Below are 16,487 nucleotides of genomic sequence, written 5' to 3'. Positions count from 1 at the left end.
GTTGCATGTATTGTGCCATACTTTTAAGTTGGTGAAAGAAGAGCTGTCTGAAGCCCATGTGACATAAAACAGACAAGTCCTCAGGTGAAGGAAACGTAAAATTGAGGGTCAGCCACCAACAATGGAAACAAATTAGAGTAACTGATAAACATGCAGAAGAGAGTGAGTACTAATTATACTGACTGTTCAATTTTTATTATTTTAAAATTAAGATTATTTTAGAAGGTGCTTCCCAATTTGTCTCTACAATGTTTCAGAATTACTTCTAAATTTTACATTTTCTAGGAGAATTTCAACCTCTAAATATTTTTTAAATCAAATTAAATTTGGATTTCAGATAAATATCGCTTGAAGGTCCTTGGCGGTACACCCACTGACTCCTGATGTTCTGCCATTGGTAATTCATTGCTTTCTCTAGAACTCACTATTTTAAAGTAAAATAATTCTGTTCTAAAAATAAAGAAGCAATTATCAACATTACTTGATCACTGATCTGCTTGTTGCATGCAACAACCATAGAGCAACAGAAAGATTCTCAATGAAACTTGTAAACATTTACACTTCAGATTTGGACAGAAGTAATTGAAACACTTTGTTTCAAAACACATTCAATTAAAAATTCTAGGAAGTTCTGTGTAGTTTAATAGAACAGGAAAATAAGCAACCCCAGATAAGCCAGATTTACCTGACAAAAGCATGTAGGTGACTGGTTTTCAAATTTTCCTCAATTGTTTTCAGGGTTTGGGGAAAGGAAGCAGTCGTCTGGTTCTAACTCCAGTATTGGTGTGATGTATCACTTTGGCCGGAGAAGGCAATGGCACCCCACTCTCTTGCCTGGAAAATCCTATGGACAGAGGAGCCTGGTAGGCTACAGTCCATGGGGTCGCTAAGAGTCGGACACGACTGAGCAACTTCACTTTCACTTTTCACTTTCATGCATTGGAGAAGGAAATGGAAACCCGCTACAGTGTTCTTGCCTGGAGAATCCCAGGGACGGGGGAGCCTGGTGGGCTGCCGTCTCTGGGGTCGCACAGAGTCGGACACGACTGAGGTGACTTAGCAGTAGCAGTAGCATCACTTTGGTAAATTAACCTCTTCATGCCTGTCTTTTCCTAAAAAGAAGAATGGTGTATCTCTGCTTATTTAGTTGAGAAGGTGAAGGTGAATGATACGTAGAATAATGGGTGTTAAAGTGCTACAAAGTATAAAATACATCAAATACCAAAAATTATTCTGCGGAACTTTCCAGAACCCTCGGTGAGACACTCGGTGAGAGGCAGAGGAGCGGCGGCTGCCCGAGCTGCGCACAGCAATGCACTCTTTCCCGCTCCCCCACATTGGCATTGGCCCGCTCACCGGCTATAGAAAATGGTGAAAGAAACCACTTACTATGATGTTTTGGGGGTCAAACCCAATGCCACCCAAGAAGCATTGAAAAAGGCTTACAGGAAACTGGCCTTGAAGTACCACCCTGATAAGAAACCAAATGAAGGCGAGAAGTTTAAACAGACTTTTCAAGCTTACGAAGTGCTCTCTGAAGCAAAGAAAAGAGAATTATACGACAACGGAGGAGAACAGGCAATTAAAGAAGGTGGAGCAGGTGGTGGTTTTGGCTCCCCCATGGACATCTTTGATGTGTTTTTCGGAGGCTCAGGAGGCAGGATGCAGAGAGAGAGGAGAGGTAAAAACGTTGTGCATCAACTTACAGTAACCTTAGGAGATTTATATAATGGTGCAACAAGAAAACTAGCTCTGCAAAAGAATGTGATTTGTGACAAATGTGGAGGCCGAGGTGGTAAGAAAGGAGCGGTAGAATGCTGTCCCAGTTGCCGAGGTACTGGAATGCAAATAAGAATTCATCAGATACGACCTGGAACGGTTCAGCAAATTCAGTCTGTGTGCATGGAGTACCAGGGCCATGGGGAGCGGATCAGTCCTAAAGAGACATGTAAAAGCTGCAACGGAAGGAAGATAGTTCGAGAAAAGAAAATTCTAGGCGTTCATATTGACAAAGGCGTGAAAGGTGGCCAGAAGATAACATTCCATGGTGAAGGAGACCAAGAACCAGAACTGGAGCCAGAAGATAATATCATTGTTTTAGATCAGAAAGACCATGATGTTTTTGCTTGACCAGGAGAAGACCTTTTCATGTGTATGGACATACAGTTGGTTGAGGTGCTGTGTAGCTTCCAGAAGTCAATATCTACTCTTGACAACTGAATGATAGTCATCACTTCTCATCCAGGTCAGATTGTCAAGCATGGAGATATCAAGTGTGTGCTAAATGAAGGCATGCCAATTTATCCTAGGCCATATGAAAAGGGTTGCCTAATCATTGAATTTAAGGTAAACTTTCCTGAGAATGGCTTTCTCTCTCCTGATAAACTCTCTTTGCTGGAAAAACTTCTGCCTGAGAGGGAGGAAGTAGAAGAGACTACGAAATGACTGCTGCTGCTGCTAAGTCGCTTCAGTCGTGTCCGACTCTGTGCAACCCCATAGACGGCAGCCCGCCAGGCTCCCCCGTCCCTGGGGTTCTCCAGGCAAGAACACTGGAGTGGGTTGCCATTTCCTTCTCCAATGCATGAAAGTGAAAAGTGAAAGTGAAGTCGCTGAGACGTGTCTGACTCTTAGCGACCCCATGGACTGCAGCCTACCAGGCTCCTCTGTCCATGGGATTTCCCAGGCAAGAGTACTGGAGTGGGTTGTCATTGCCTTCGCCAGGTGAAATGGACCAGGTAGAATTAGTGGACTTTGATCCAAATCAGGAAAGACGGCTCCATTACAATGGAGAAGCATGTGAGGGTGATGAACATCATCCTTGAGGTGGTGTTCAGTGTCAGACCTCTTAGTAGGGCCTGTGAATAACACTCACTGATGGTGTTTTATTTGCAGTAGTGATTGAATGAAGGACTATAATCATAATATGCTCACTACTTGCTTTTGTTTTAATATTCAACTATAGTAGTGTTTAAAAGTTAAATGAAGAATAAACTTGAATATAAAAAAAAGAAATTGTTCTCACTCATCTTAGTTATGAAGGAATCAAGAAGATTTAAACGTGATGTTTTATTAATAAATATATACTTGAGGGAGGAATAAATTAGGAGTTTGGGATTAACATATACACATTACTATATATAAAATGATAACCAACAAGGACCTATTGTATAGTACAGAGAACTATACTCAGTATTTTATAATAACCTATAAGGGGAAAGAATTGAAAAAGAATATATATATTCAGAATATATATAATTGAATTTTGTTGTTGTTATTTAGTTGCTAAGTCATGTCTGACTCCTTGAAACCCCATAGACTGTAGCCCACCAGGCTCCTCTGTCCGTGAGATTTCCAGCCAAGAATACCGGAGTCAGTTGCCATTTCCTTCTCCAGGGAAGCCCCATATAAATGAATATATACATACTGAATCACTTTGCTGTATACCCGAAACTGACACTACATTGTAAATCAACTATACTTCAATAAGAAAGTAAAAAAAATTAAAAATCAATGAAAATAAGCTTGACCTCAATGAATACTAAATATGCTTGCTTATAGTGAAAAGAGAACCTATATGAACACTTTTAAAGTATACAAAATAATATAATTGTCATTCATGGGCAGTAATCATCAAGAGGGATGATTATGCCATTCTGGTTGGGAGAGATAAAATGTGCTTCTCAAAATGATGCTTTAGGTTTTATACAGTTATCTGGAAGGACTAGAGAATATGTTGCTTTTCTTTCAGCAGATTTCACATGTTTAACCACTGCAAGCTGGCCTGATATAAAACTTGACACTGTCATAATAGAAGATGAGATTAGAGAAGGAAAGGGAAAAGAAAGGAAGAAAGAAAGAAAGAAAGAAAACCCTCTAAATCCTTATTGAAGGGATATCTTATTTTGATAATCTCTCTCTCATCTTAACAGATCACAATTTGATGATCATGGATGAATCACAATTTGATGACAATTTTCTACAAGGAGAAATGAAGCTTTGTAGCACAACAATTTATTTTTTGCCTTCCTTTTTCTTGCATGACCACAGACTGAACCCATCACCGCAATTGTGCTGTTTCCCCTTTAGTTTATTCCCTGATGTGAAAAGATATCACGTTTCCGTTGTTTCTGGATAAACTTAAGCACTAGCTAAGCCACAGCATGTCTTGGGGCTTTGATCTAAGCCTCTGTCTATGGTTCATAAGCATCAGATGGTGCTATGGTTAAATATTTGCAAACTGTCTATTTTTTATAAAACTGTTAAGTTCTATTGGAGTAAATCTGGTTATTTTCCTGCCTTGATTAGTCTCTGCTTTTCTAGATGCTTGATATGAAAGAATACAGTCTGCCTATCATACAAATAAATACAAAGTCTTTCTCAAAGAAGTAGATATTTCCATTGCAACCTCTAATTTAGCATTTTCTTTCTTGGAAGTAATTGTGTAATCCTGAAGATTTAGGATTTTTGTTTATTCATTGTATATCTCAATATTACTGATATTTGTTCAAATAGTTTAATAACCTAATTTTTAAAACTGAATGGATCAAAAAATTCAACAAGCAGAATCCAGGTTCAAATTTTATCAAATGACTTATTTTAATTGTTCTAATTATCTGATATTAAAGTTAAGTAATTTGAGACTAATTCCCAAAAGTTTATTTAATCATGGCATATAGTAGACTTTCAACTTTATAAGACCAGATTTTTGAGGTGAAGTGTCAATGTGAGTGGCTGTTCAATGCCACTTCCTTTCTGCCTCTGATCAGTTCTTGATGACATTATGGAGATTAGCTAAACTCCTGGGAGACAGGATAAATTTTATCTGTCAGCTCATCTATGAAGTCTTCTCTACTGTGTACTAGTTCCTTGTGGCCTTCCCAGATAGTGGAGAGGTAAAGAATCCACCTGCCAATGCAGGGGACACAAGAGATGTGGGTTTGATCCCTGGATTGGAAAGATACCCTGGGGGAAAAAATGGCAATGTGCCCCAGTATTCTTGCTGGAAGATCTCATGGACAGAGGAGCCTGGAGGGCTACAGTCCATGGAATCTCAAAAGACTGAACACAGCAGGGCACTGCCTCTTTACTGCATGCCATTCACTTGCTCTAGAATCCTACTGTAGATAATTTCCAAATGTACTATTTAGAACAGAGTACATAATATAAAATATTACATTTTATTCTTGTATCTTGATCAATAAAGGATGCATGAAGGCATTTTTGTTAACAGTACATATAACAGTTGCTTTTAATAGAAGCTAAAATTTAAAAAGTTCTAAAAGTTCAAAGCAAGTATAATATTATTGCTTGTGGCTTAATTTCCCCCTCTTCCTTACTAAGAGATATCCAATTTTGTTTATGATATCAACTGGCCACATTAAAATGTCTTACCTCTTCATATTACTTTGCAGCCATTGTATGCCATTCATGGCCATATCTATATGATTCATTGATATGAAGGGAAAGAGTCAGTTGGAGTTGGGTAATCTTTACTTTCTTTTCTCTTTTCCATCTTGTAATACAAGTATGATGCCTAGATATTCAATAGCCAGTTTGTATCATATGGATAAAAGCTGGAAACTACAAATAACAGAAAACATGCTGAACTATTTTAATGGCATGATCCTCACCCTCATAACAATTCTCAGCTATTAACCTCTGAATTTATCGTTATGGAAGGAAAAAAATAGTTTATCCAGTAGATTAAAGTAGGGAAAACCACCCATTCAGGTATGACCTAAATCAAATCCCTTATATTATACAGTGGAAGTGACAAACAGATTTAAGGGACTAGATCTGATAGACAGAGTGCCTGATGAACTATGGACAGAGGTTCATGACACTGTACAGGAGGCAGGGATCAAGACCATCCCCATGGAAAAGAAATGCAAAAAAGCAAAATGGCTGTCTGAGGAGGCCTTACAAATAGCTGGGAAAAGAAGAGAAGCCAAAAGCAAAGGAGAAAAGGAAAGATATTCCCATCTGAATGCAGAGTTCCAAAGAATAGCAAGGAGAGATAAGAAAGCCTTCCTCAGAGATCAATGCAAAGAAATAGAGGAAAACAATAGAATGGGAAAGACTAGAGATTTCTTCAAGAAAATTAGAGATACCAAGGGAACATTTCATGCAAAGATGGGCTCGATAAAGGACAGAAATGGTATGGACCTAACAGAAGCAGAAGATATTAAGAAGAGGTGGCAAGAATACACAGAAGAACTGTACAGACAAGATCTTCATGACCCAGATAATCATGATGGTGTGATCACTCACCTAGAGCCAGACATCCTGGAATGTGAAGTCAAGTGGACCTTAGAAAGCGTCACTGCGAACAAAGCTAGTCGAGGTGATGAAATTCCAGTTGAGCTATTTCAAATCCTGAAAGATGATGCTGTGAAAGTGCTGCACTCAACATGCCAGCAAATCTGGAAAACTCAGCAGTGGCCACAGGACTGGAAAAGGTCAGTTTTCATTCCAATCTCAAAGAAAGGCAATGCCAAAGAATGCTCAAACTACCGCACAATTGCACTCATCTCACACGCTAGTAAAGTAATGCTCAAAATTCTCCAAGCCAAGCTTCAGCAATACATGAACTGTGAACTTCCAGATGTCCAAGCTGGTTTTAGAAAAGGCAGAGGAACCAGAGATCAAATTTCCAACATCTGCTGGATCATCGAAAAAGCAAGAGAGTTCCAGAAAAACCTCTATTTCTGCTTTATTGACTATGCCAAAGCCTTTGACTGTGTGGATCACAAGAAACTGTGGAAAATTCTTCAAGAGATAGGAATACCAGACCATCTGACCTATCTCTTGAGAAACCTGTATGCAGGTCAGGAAGCAACAGTTCGAACTGGACATGGAACAACAGACTGGTTCCAAATAGGAAAAGGAGTCCGTCAAGGCTGTATATTGTCACCCTGCTTATTTAACTTATATGCAGAGTACATCATGAGAAACGCTGGGCTGGAAGAAACACAAGCTGGAATCAAGATTGCCAGGAGAAATATCAATAACCTCAGATATGCAGATGACACCACCCTTATGGCAGAAAGTGAAGAAGAACTAAAGAGCCTCTTGATGAAAGTGAAAGAGGAGAGTGAAAAAGTTGGCTTAAAGCTCAACGTTCAGAAAACTAAGATCATGGCATCTGGTCCCATCACTTCATGGGAAATAGATGGGGAAACAGTGAAAACAGTGTCAGACTTGAATTTTGAGGTTCCAGAATCACTGCAGATGGTGATTGCAGCCATGAAATTAAAAGACGCTTACTCCTTGGAAGGAAGGTTATGACCAACCTAGATAGCATATTTAAAAGCAGAGACATTACTTTGCCAACAAAGGTCCGTCTAGTCAAGGCTATGGTTTTTCCAGTGGTCATGTATGGATGTGAGAGTTGGATGGTGAAGAAAGCTGAGCACCAAAGAATTGATGCTTTTGAACTGTGGTGTTGGAGAAGACTCTTGAGAGTCCCTGGTCTGCAAGGAGATCCAACCAGTTCATCCTAAAGATCAGTCCTGGGTGCTCACCGGAAGGAGTGATCTTGAAGCTGAAACTCCAATACTTTGGCTACCTCATGCGAAGAGTTGACTCATTGGTAAAGACTCTAATGCTGGGAAGGATTGGGGGCAGGAGGAGAAGGGGATGATAGAGGATGAGATGGTTGGAGGGCTCACCAACTCGATGGACACGGGTTTGGGTAAACTCCAGGAGCTGGTTATGGACATGGAGGCCTGGTTGTTGTGATTCATGGGGTCGCAAAGAGTCGGACACGACTGAGCGACTGAACTGAACTGGAAGTTTCTGATGCATGAAACCAAACACAAAAACAAAAATATATGTCAATAAAAACCTATGGGTCTTAAAGCGATAGCCCTATAACTTGAATTTTTTCTCTTTGCTTTCCAGTATTTGAATTTACCTGGCTGGAAGGAAAAAAATAAAATATTTTTCTTTCTTCAGCTAGCAGAACTCCTTCCTGGCAAGTAGGTTTAAAGCAAAAAAATGATAAATTAAGGCTCTTTCTTTTTATAAAATGAGTACTGAGTTCAAAAAACAATGTAGAGAATAATTGAAATATCTATATGAAAAACTTAATTGCTTTGTGCACATTTTTATGATTTTATAAATTTTTGTCTCTTCTATTAATGAAAATTTACTGTCTCATACTTTACTTTGTCAACAAAGGTCCGCCTAGTCAAAGCTATGGTTTTTCCAGTAGTCATGTATGGATGTGAGAGTTGGAATGTAAGGAAAGCTGAGTACCATAGAATTGATGCTTTTGAACTGTGGTGTTGGAGAAGACTCTTGAGAGTCCCTTGGACAGCAAGGAGATCCAACCAATCCATCCTAAAGGAAATCAGTCTTGAATATTTATTGGAAGGACTGATGCTGAAGCTGAAGCTACAATACTTTGGCCACATGATGTGAAGAACTGACTCACTGGCAAAGACCCTGATGCTTGGAAAAATTGAAGCCAGAAGAAGAAGGAGACAACAGAGGATGAGATGGTTGGATGGCATCACCGATTCAATGGACATGAGTTTGAATAAGCTCTGGGAGTTGGTGATGGACAGGGAGGCCTGGCGTGCTGCAGTCCATGGGGTTGCAAAGAGTTGGACATGACTGAGTGACTGAACTGAACTAAACTGTCTCATAGGTAGAATTAGGGTAGGACAGATTTTGAAAGATCACAAGGTCATAAGTATATTTATCCTCCAGGTGTTTCTTGTCTTCAGAGAAATTAGCAGTACTTTGTCTATAACCATATTGGAATTTTCCAGGATAGCTCCAGTTTCATCAACACCTGCATCATGATTTCTTTTTTTATTCATTTTACTCCTTTTTCTAAAGCTCTCCCTGTGTGCTATGTTATTTTTGAAATCAAATATAAAGTCTCTCAGATTTTATTCCTTTTTCTTTTACTCAATAAAACAAATCATTTTGACATTTTACTCCCCTATAGGAGTTCTAAATTTTTCTTTGAGGTTGTCCTTGAATTTTCCTCTGTGTTCTGGAATTCTTCAAAGAGTTTATCCTCTGCTCAGAACTTTCAATTCCATCCACAGTCTCTGCCTGACACTCAGTGCCATATAAGACACAGTGCCAAGTCAATTTTTTCAACTGTGTCTCCTCCTGCATTCCTGTACAAGAGAAGACTGGACCCTCAGGAAAATGAACTGTATTGTTTCTAATGGCTAATTTTCAAGGCAGTTCTGAGTACACAATATTCATGAAGTCCCTTAGTGTAGTATAGCTCTTAAGACATTAATTTAAGTAGTTGGTTTAAAAAAAAAAAAGTAAACAAAAAAATGAGCATCCCTTAGAATCTATGTGTTAAGGACAGAGATCTGGTTTGTTGCCAGATTATGGAGCTAAAGTTCATGAAGAGTGAAAGACATATCTCTAAGGTAAGATGCATGTGGTGGAGATGTCACAAATTACTTTCAGCTGACTGCTCTTCAGCTGGTTTAGTTCAGTCCTCCAAACCTGTCCTCAATGCAACATCATACATTGTAATCTTGATGCATATAGAAGCTGTGGGATTATCTACATCAAGTCTGAACAAAGTTTTGTGACACAGTCACATGTTAACTCCTGCGAGGCCATTGATGGTAGAGGTTAAGGATTCAGTAGTTAAGTGAGATGATCAGCCATACTAGCCCCAGAGAGAAGATGGATGGTCAAAGAAGATGGAAACTCATTTAAGACCAAACATTGCAACAGTGTCCCTTGAAGGTGTGTTTTCCTTGTTCCCACATTGGACATTTTTCCTCGGCTGCAATTTTTATACTTTCTTAGGTACTATGACTGAGGTTCAGTACCTTAGCTTCCCCATCCTCCTTTTTAAGGTTCTTACTGACCTAACTTTCCCCATTTTCTTTACCCTCATTTTCTTTATCCACTTCAAATAACAATAAAGTATAATTATCTTGTCATGGTTTTTCATTGTAGAACATAAAGTCTCAATTTCAGATTCAGTCATTTGCAAAAACCTCTCTCCAGTTCCCAGAGAAGCTCAATCACACAACTCCTTGGTTGACCCAAACTAGTTCAGTTCCATTCAGTTCAGTCGATCAGTCGTGTCCGACTCTTTGCGACCCCATGAGTCGCAGCACGCCAGGCCTCCCTGTCCATCACCAACTCCTGGAGTTTACCCAAACCTGTGTCCATCGAGTCGGTGATGCCATCCAACCACCTCATCCTCTATCGTCCCCTTCTCCTTCTGCCCCCAATCCTTCCCAGCATTAGGGTCTTTTCCAATGAGTCAACTCTTCGCATGAGGTGGCCAAAGTATTAGAGTTTCAGCTTCAAGATCACTCCTTCCAATGAACACCCAAGACTGATTTCCTTTAGGATGGACTGGTTGGATCTTCTTGCAGTCCAAGGGACTCTCAAGAGTCTTCTCCAACACCACAGTTCAAAAGCATCAATTCTTCAGCGCTTAGCTTTCTTCACCATCCAACTTTCACATCCATACATGACCACTGGAAAAACCATAGCCTTGACTAGACGGACCTTTGTTGGCAAAGTAATGTCTCTGCTTTTAAATATGCTATCTAGGTTGGTCATAACCTTCCTTCCAAGGAGTAAGCGTCTTTTAATTTCATGGCTGCAATCACCATCTGCAGTGATTTTGGAACCCCAAAATTCAAGTCTGACACTGTTTTCACTGTTTCCCCATCTATTTCCCATGAAGTGATGGGACCAGATGCCATGATCTTAGTTTTCTGAACGTTGAGCTTTAAGCCAACTTTTTCACTCTCCTCTTTCACTTTCATCAAGAGGCTCTTTAGTTCTTCTTCACTTTCTGCCATAAGGGTGGTGTCATCTGCATATCTGAGGTTATTGATATTTCTCCTGGCAATCTTGATTCCAGCTTGTGTTTCTTCCAGCCCAGCGTTTCTCATGATGTATTCTGCATATAAGTTAAATAAGAAGGGTGAAAATATACAGCCTTGACGTGCTCCTTTTCCTATTTGGAACCAGTCTGTTGTTCCATGTCTGTTCCAGCTGTTGCTTCCTGACCTGCATACAGGTTTCTCAAGAGACAGGTCAAATGGTCTGGTATTCCCATCTCTTTCAGAATTTTCCACAGTTTATTGTGATCCATACAGTCAAAGTCTGTACTCCAAATTCTAATTACACACAGATGCACACCCACACACACATATCACAAAGCACTAAATTCTAAACTTAGAATAGATGATTTCTGTTTTGTCTCAATTAAGCTATGTATCCTATTTTGACAAATAAGGCACATAACAGGAAAGAAATGGAGGTAAGTTTGTTTTTCCCTCAGAGACATCCATTTTGGGTCTTTAAAGTCCCAGTGCTTATACTACAAAGCTACAGTCATCAAGACAATATGGTACTGGCACAAAGATAGAAATATAGATCAATGGAACAAAAAAGAAAGCCCAGAGATAAATCCATGCACCTATGGACACTTTATCTTTGACAAAGGTGGCAAGAGTATACAATGGAGAAAAGACAATCTCTTTAACAAGTGATGCTGGGAAAACTGGTCAACCACTTGTAAAAGAATGAAACTAGAACACTTTCTAACACCATACACAAAAATAAACTCAAAATGGATTAAAGATCTAAATGTAAGACCAGAAACCATAAAACTCCTAGAGGAAAACATAGGCAAAACACTCTCCAACATAAATCACAGCAGGATCATCTATGACCCACCTCCCAGAGTAATGGATAGAAAAGCAAAAATAAACAAATGGGACCTAATTAAACTTAAAAGCTTTTGCACAATGAAAGAAACTATAAGCAAGGTGAAAAGACAGCCCTTAGAATGGGAGAAAATAATAGCAAACAAAGTAACTGACAAAGAATTAATCTCAAAAATATACAAGCAGCTCCTGCAGCTCAATTCCAGGAAAATAAGCAACCCAATAAAAAAATAGGCCAAAGAACTAAACAGATATTTCTCCAAAGAAGACATACAGATGGCTAACAAATACATGAAAAGATGCTCAACATCACTCATTATCAGAGAAATGCAAATCAAAACCACAATGAGCTACCATCTCACACTGATGAGAATGGCTGCCATCAAAAAATCTACAAACAATAAATGCTGGAGAGGATGTGGAGAAGAGGGAACCCTCTTACACTGTTGTGGGAATGCAAACTAGTACAGCCACTATGGAGAAAAGTGTGGAGATTCCTCAAAAAACTGGAACTAGAACTGCCATATGACCCAAGAATCCCACTGCTAGGCATACACACCAAGGAAACCAGAATCGAAAGAGACACATCTACCCCAATGTTCATTGCAGCACTGTTTACAATAGTCACCACATGGAAGTAACCTAGATGTCCATCGGCAGACGAATGGATAAGATAGCTATGGTACATATACACAATGGAATATTACTCAGCTATTAAAAAGAATGCATTTGAATCAGTTCTAATGAGGTGGATGAAACTGGAGCCTGTTATACAGAGTGAAGTAAGTCAGAAGGAAAAACACCAATACTGTATATTAACTCATATATATGGAATTTAGAAAGATGGTAATGATGACTCTACATGTGAGACAGCAAAAGAGACACAAATGTAAAGAAGAGACTTTTGGACTCTGTGGGAGAAGGTGACAGTGGGATGATTTGTGAGAATAGCATTGAATACATCGCCAGTCCAGGTTTAAGGCATGAGGCAGGGTGCTCACGGCTGGTGCACTGGGATGACCCTGAGGGATGGGATGGGGAGGGAATTGGGAGGGGTGTTCAGGGTGGGGAACACATGTACACCCATGGCTGATACATGTCATTGTATGGCAAAAACCACTACAATATTGTAAAGCAATTAGCCTCCTACTAAAACAGATAAATTAATTTAAAAAAAATAAAATAATTTAAGAAAACAAAAAGTAAAGTCCCAGTGCTAGGGAGCCTGACAACGTTCCTCGGAAATCCCCCAGCTCTAGACTACTGTTTCAGAATAAGCCAGAAGTCTTCAGAAATACGACAAAAAAGGATGGAAACTGAAGAGGCATGGAATGTTTGTTTTGTGGCTGGCATCATAGAACATAAGAACAAGAGACATAGTACACAACCGATGGTGAAGATGCCAAAAGGCCCCAAATTGGGGCATTACCCATCCCCTGACTCTATGAAATTCAGAATTTAAACCTTTCACCCAACAAATTTTCAAGTGTAATCCCTGTAATCGAACCTCAGGATCTGGCAATTGTTCTCCTTCTGTTTACAGAGCTATTATTCCATCCCTGTAAGAGAGAACACTATGAGTAGTTCAGAGTCATCATGAACCAGCATTTCAAATCAAACTTTCAGTGCCCTCGGCCCAGGTCAGAGCCCTGAAAGAGAGGGCCTCCAAAGACATCCAGGCTGAGGAATCTAAGGGAAACTAGAATGTGTTCTGGGTGTAAGCACCTGACAGCATGAGGATAGGAACTGGGGCTGTGGTGCCCTTGACTGAGGCCCTTTAATGCTCTTTCCAAGGCTGTGACATCTGGGTAAGGGAAGCAGGGTGTGGACAGGAAACGTTAGAGAAAATGCAGGATGCTCTTTTTCTTTTGAGAGTTTTAGGTACTTTGCTTGAGAACACTGCACCGTGAAAGCCTAGACCAGTCAGAGAACTGGCGGATAAAATTTGCTGTTTCTTTGTTCTTTGTGTCTGATGAGATGCAACCCTCTAGAACTCTGCATAGGCTCTGGCTTGTAAAGTCTGGCTCTGCTCAGAAGGGTTTGCTATAGATAAAATGGGCGTCGGTTGTTTAGGAAAAGGCCAGTGGGCTAATACTCCTTTCAAAATCCTTCGTGTAATTCCTGGCCAAGAACACACCTCAAGGGAGGGCAGAGATCTGAGAGGAATGGGCTCTCAGAGAACCAGAAGCAACCTATTTCTTGTGGACTTCCTGTGGGCATTAGGGCTGGCAGTCAAACTCCTGGAGACCTGGAAAGAATAGTTCTCATAAAGCTGCTTCCTGTGAATCTCTCTCCAAAAGAGAAAAGAGAAAAGAAAAAAGAGAGAAAGAAAAATGGAAAACAAAACAAAAGTCTAACATTCAGATTGTGAAAACTTTGTCTCCACTGGGGGGAGAGTGAAAAAGGGTAAAAGTCAGCCATCATTCCATTCCTGAATGTTAGATCATCTTTCTAATTTTGTTGAGAGCCAGAAAAATGGACCTTCAAGGTCTCATATTATAACAGTTTCATGTTGATATGGCAACCCACTCCGGTACTCTTGTCTGGAGAATCCCAGGGACGGTGGAGCCTGGTGGGCTGCCGTCTGTGGGGTCGACAGAGTTGGACACAACTGAAGCGACTTAGCAGCAGCAGTTGACACAAAGGCAGCCAATATTGATGGTTTTACAGATGGCACTTGGCAAAGATTCCAACTCAGATTCCCTAGGCACTGTTCTAGATTTAGAATCAATGGCAGAGCAGGCAGGAGACTGTACAATTAGGAAGAATGCATAAAGCTCTAGGATTCCAGGCCCCTCTTCTGCTGTAGAATCCGGAGAGGCCAGGATGGAGCTCTTTGTGACAGTGTATTCTAATGTGTTTAATTTCCATTATAACATTTCAGCATGCTGCTGCTGCTGCTAAGTCACTTCAGTTGTGTCCAACACTGTGTGGCTGTGCGACCCCATAGAAGGCAGTCCACTAGGCTCCTCTGTCTCTGGGGATCTCCAGGCAAGAATACCGGAGTGGGTTGCCATTTCTTCTCCAATGCATGAAAGTGAAAAGTGAAAGTGAAGTCGCTTAGTCCTGCCGACTCGTAGCGACCCCATGGACCATAGCCTACCAGGCTCCTCCGTCTATGGGATTTTCCAGGCAAGAGTACTGCAGTGGGTTGCCATGTCCTTCTCCAAACATTTCAGCATAAATATTGCTGCTGCTGCTGCTGCTGCTGCTGCTAAGTCGCTTCAGTCGTGTCCGACCCTGTGCCACCCCGTAGATGGCAGCCCACCAGGCTCCTCCGTCCCTGGGATTCTCCAGGCAAGAACGCTGGAGTGAGTTGCCATTTCCTTCTCCAATGCATGAAAGTAAAAAGTGAAAGTGAAGTCTCTCAGGCGTATCCGACTCAGCGAACCCATAGAATGTAGCCCACCAGGCTCCTTCGTCCATGGGATTTTCCAGGCACGAGTATTGGAGTGGGTTGCTATTGCCTTCTCCAAATATTGCTAAATAGGTATAAAATTTAATCTCTACACTAGGGCAAGTTTCTTACTAGGGCAAATATCTATTCAGAATTTGATAGGTAACATTCTAAAAACCCTAATTACCACACACCAGCAGGAGTTAACAGAGGAGGTATAAATAACTCTATTTTAGTCTGCCTTCCAGAGTTGATTGTTTTTTCATAAGAAATGGTAGAAATCTATGTGGATGGGCTAGAAATAACAGACAGGCATCTCAGTCTTTATGTAAATAGAAGGAATAATCTAGTTGGATTACATCCTGGGCTAAAATTTCAGTCTGTATGTCTACGTGCAAAGCCACATACAGATGACTCTACTTTGACTTTGATGAGAAGATTAGCAGAATCCTGCCCCTGAAATATTGTTGAATATGCCTCAAATGAATTTTTCATGTAAGGTACTTAGTGAGAATTCCTAAACATTAGAATTCACAGAGTTTATAGACCAGGATTACATAACTTTTCTGTGCCTGCTTGCAAATAAATTGGTATGGCAGAATTTGGTTTTAGATTACTTACATTGTATCTTATTATTGTTTTGTTTGTTTTATTTAAAATTTAAAAAATTTACAAAGTTGTGTTGATTTTTGTCATGTGCTATGCTTAAAGTTCAATAGTGTATGACTCTCTACAACTCCATTGACTATAGCCCACCAGGCTCCTCTGTCCATGGGGATTCTCCAGACAAAAATACTGGAGTGGGTTGCCATGCCCTCCACCAGGGGATCTACCCAACCCTGGGATCAAACCCAGGTCTCCTGCATTGCAGGTGGATTATTTACTGTCTGAACCACCAGGGAAGCCCGGTTTTTGTCATAAAACAATGCAAATCAATCATAATGATACATATATCCTCTCACTCTCTAGCTTCCCTCCACTCTCCCCATCCCATCCCTCCCTTAAAAGTTTTTGCACAGCAAAGGCAACAATAAAAAAAATTAAAAGACAAACTTCAGAATGGGAGAAAATAATTGCAAATGAAACAACTGACAGAGGATTAATTTCCAGAATATATAAGGAGCTCATGCAGCTCATTATTAGCAAAAAAAAAAATGGTCAGAAGACCTAAGCAGACATTTCTCCAAAGAAGACATACAGATGGCCAGTAAACACATGAAAAGATGCTCAACATCATTAATTATCATTGTGTCTTATTATTTATAAGGCTCAGGACAGAGGTACAAATGGAGGTCCATATGCCATAAATTTAAAGATTTAAATTATTATTTAAGATCATAAATCAAATCGACAAACTTTTTAAAATATTTTTTTACTTTTGATTGATTGCTGGTTGGTTTACAATA

General features: G+C 40.0%; 1 pseudogene; it reads left to right on the top strand.

The window, feature by feature from the left end:
- The first annotated feature begins 1,368 nt into the window (after positions 1–1,368).
- Positions 1,369–2,849, top strand: LOC145541839 (dnaJ homolog subfamily A member 1-like; annotated as a pseudogene).
- The last annotated feature ends 13,638 nt before the right edge of the window (positions 2,850–16,487 follow it).

Source organism: Giraffa tippelskirchi, chromosome 3, assembly GCF_054371585.1.
Source record: "Giraffa tippelskirchi isolate mGirTip1 chromosome 3, T2T-mGirTip1v1.2.pri, whole genome shotgun sequence".
NCBI classification, from domain to species: Eukaryota; Metazoa; Chordata; class Mammalia; order Artiodactyla; family Giraffidae; genus Giraffa; species Giraffa tippelskirchi.
Note: the sequence above shows the minus strand (reverse complement) of the source record. Positions and strands in the feature narration are given on the sequence as shown.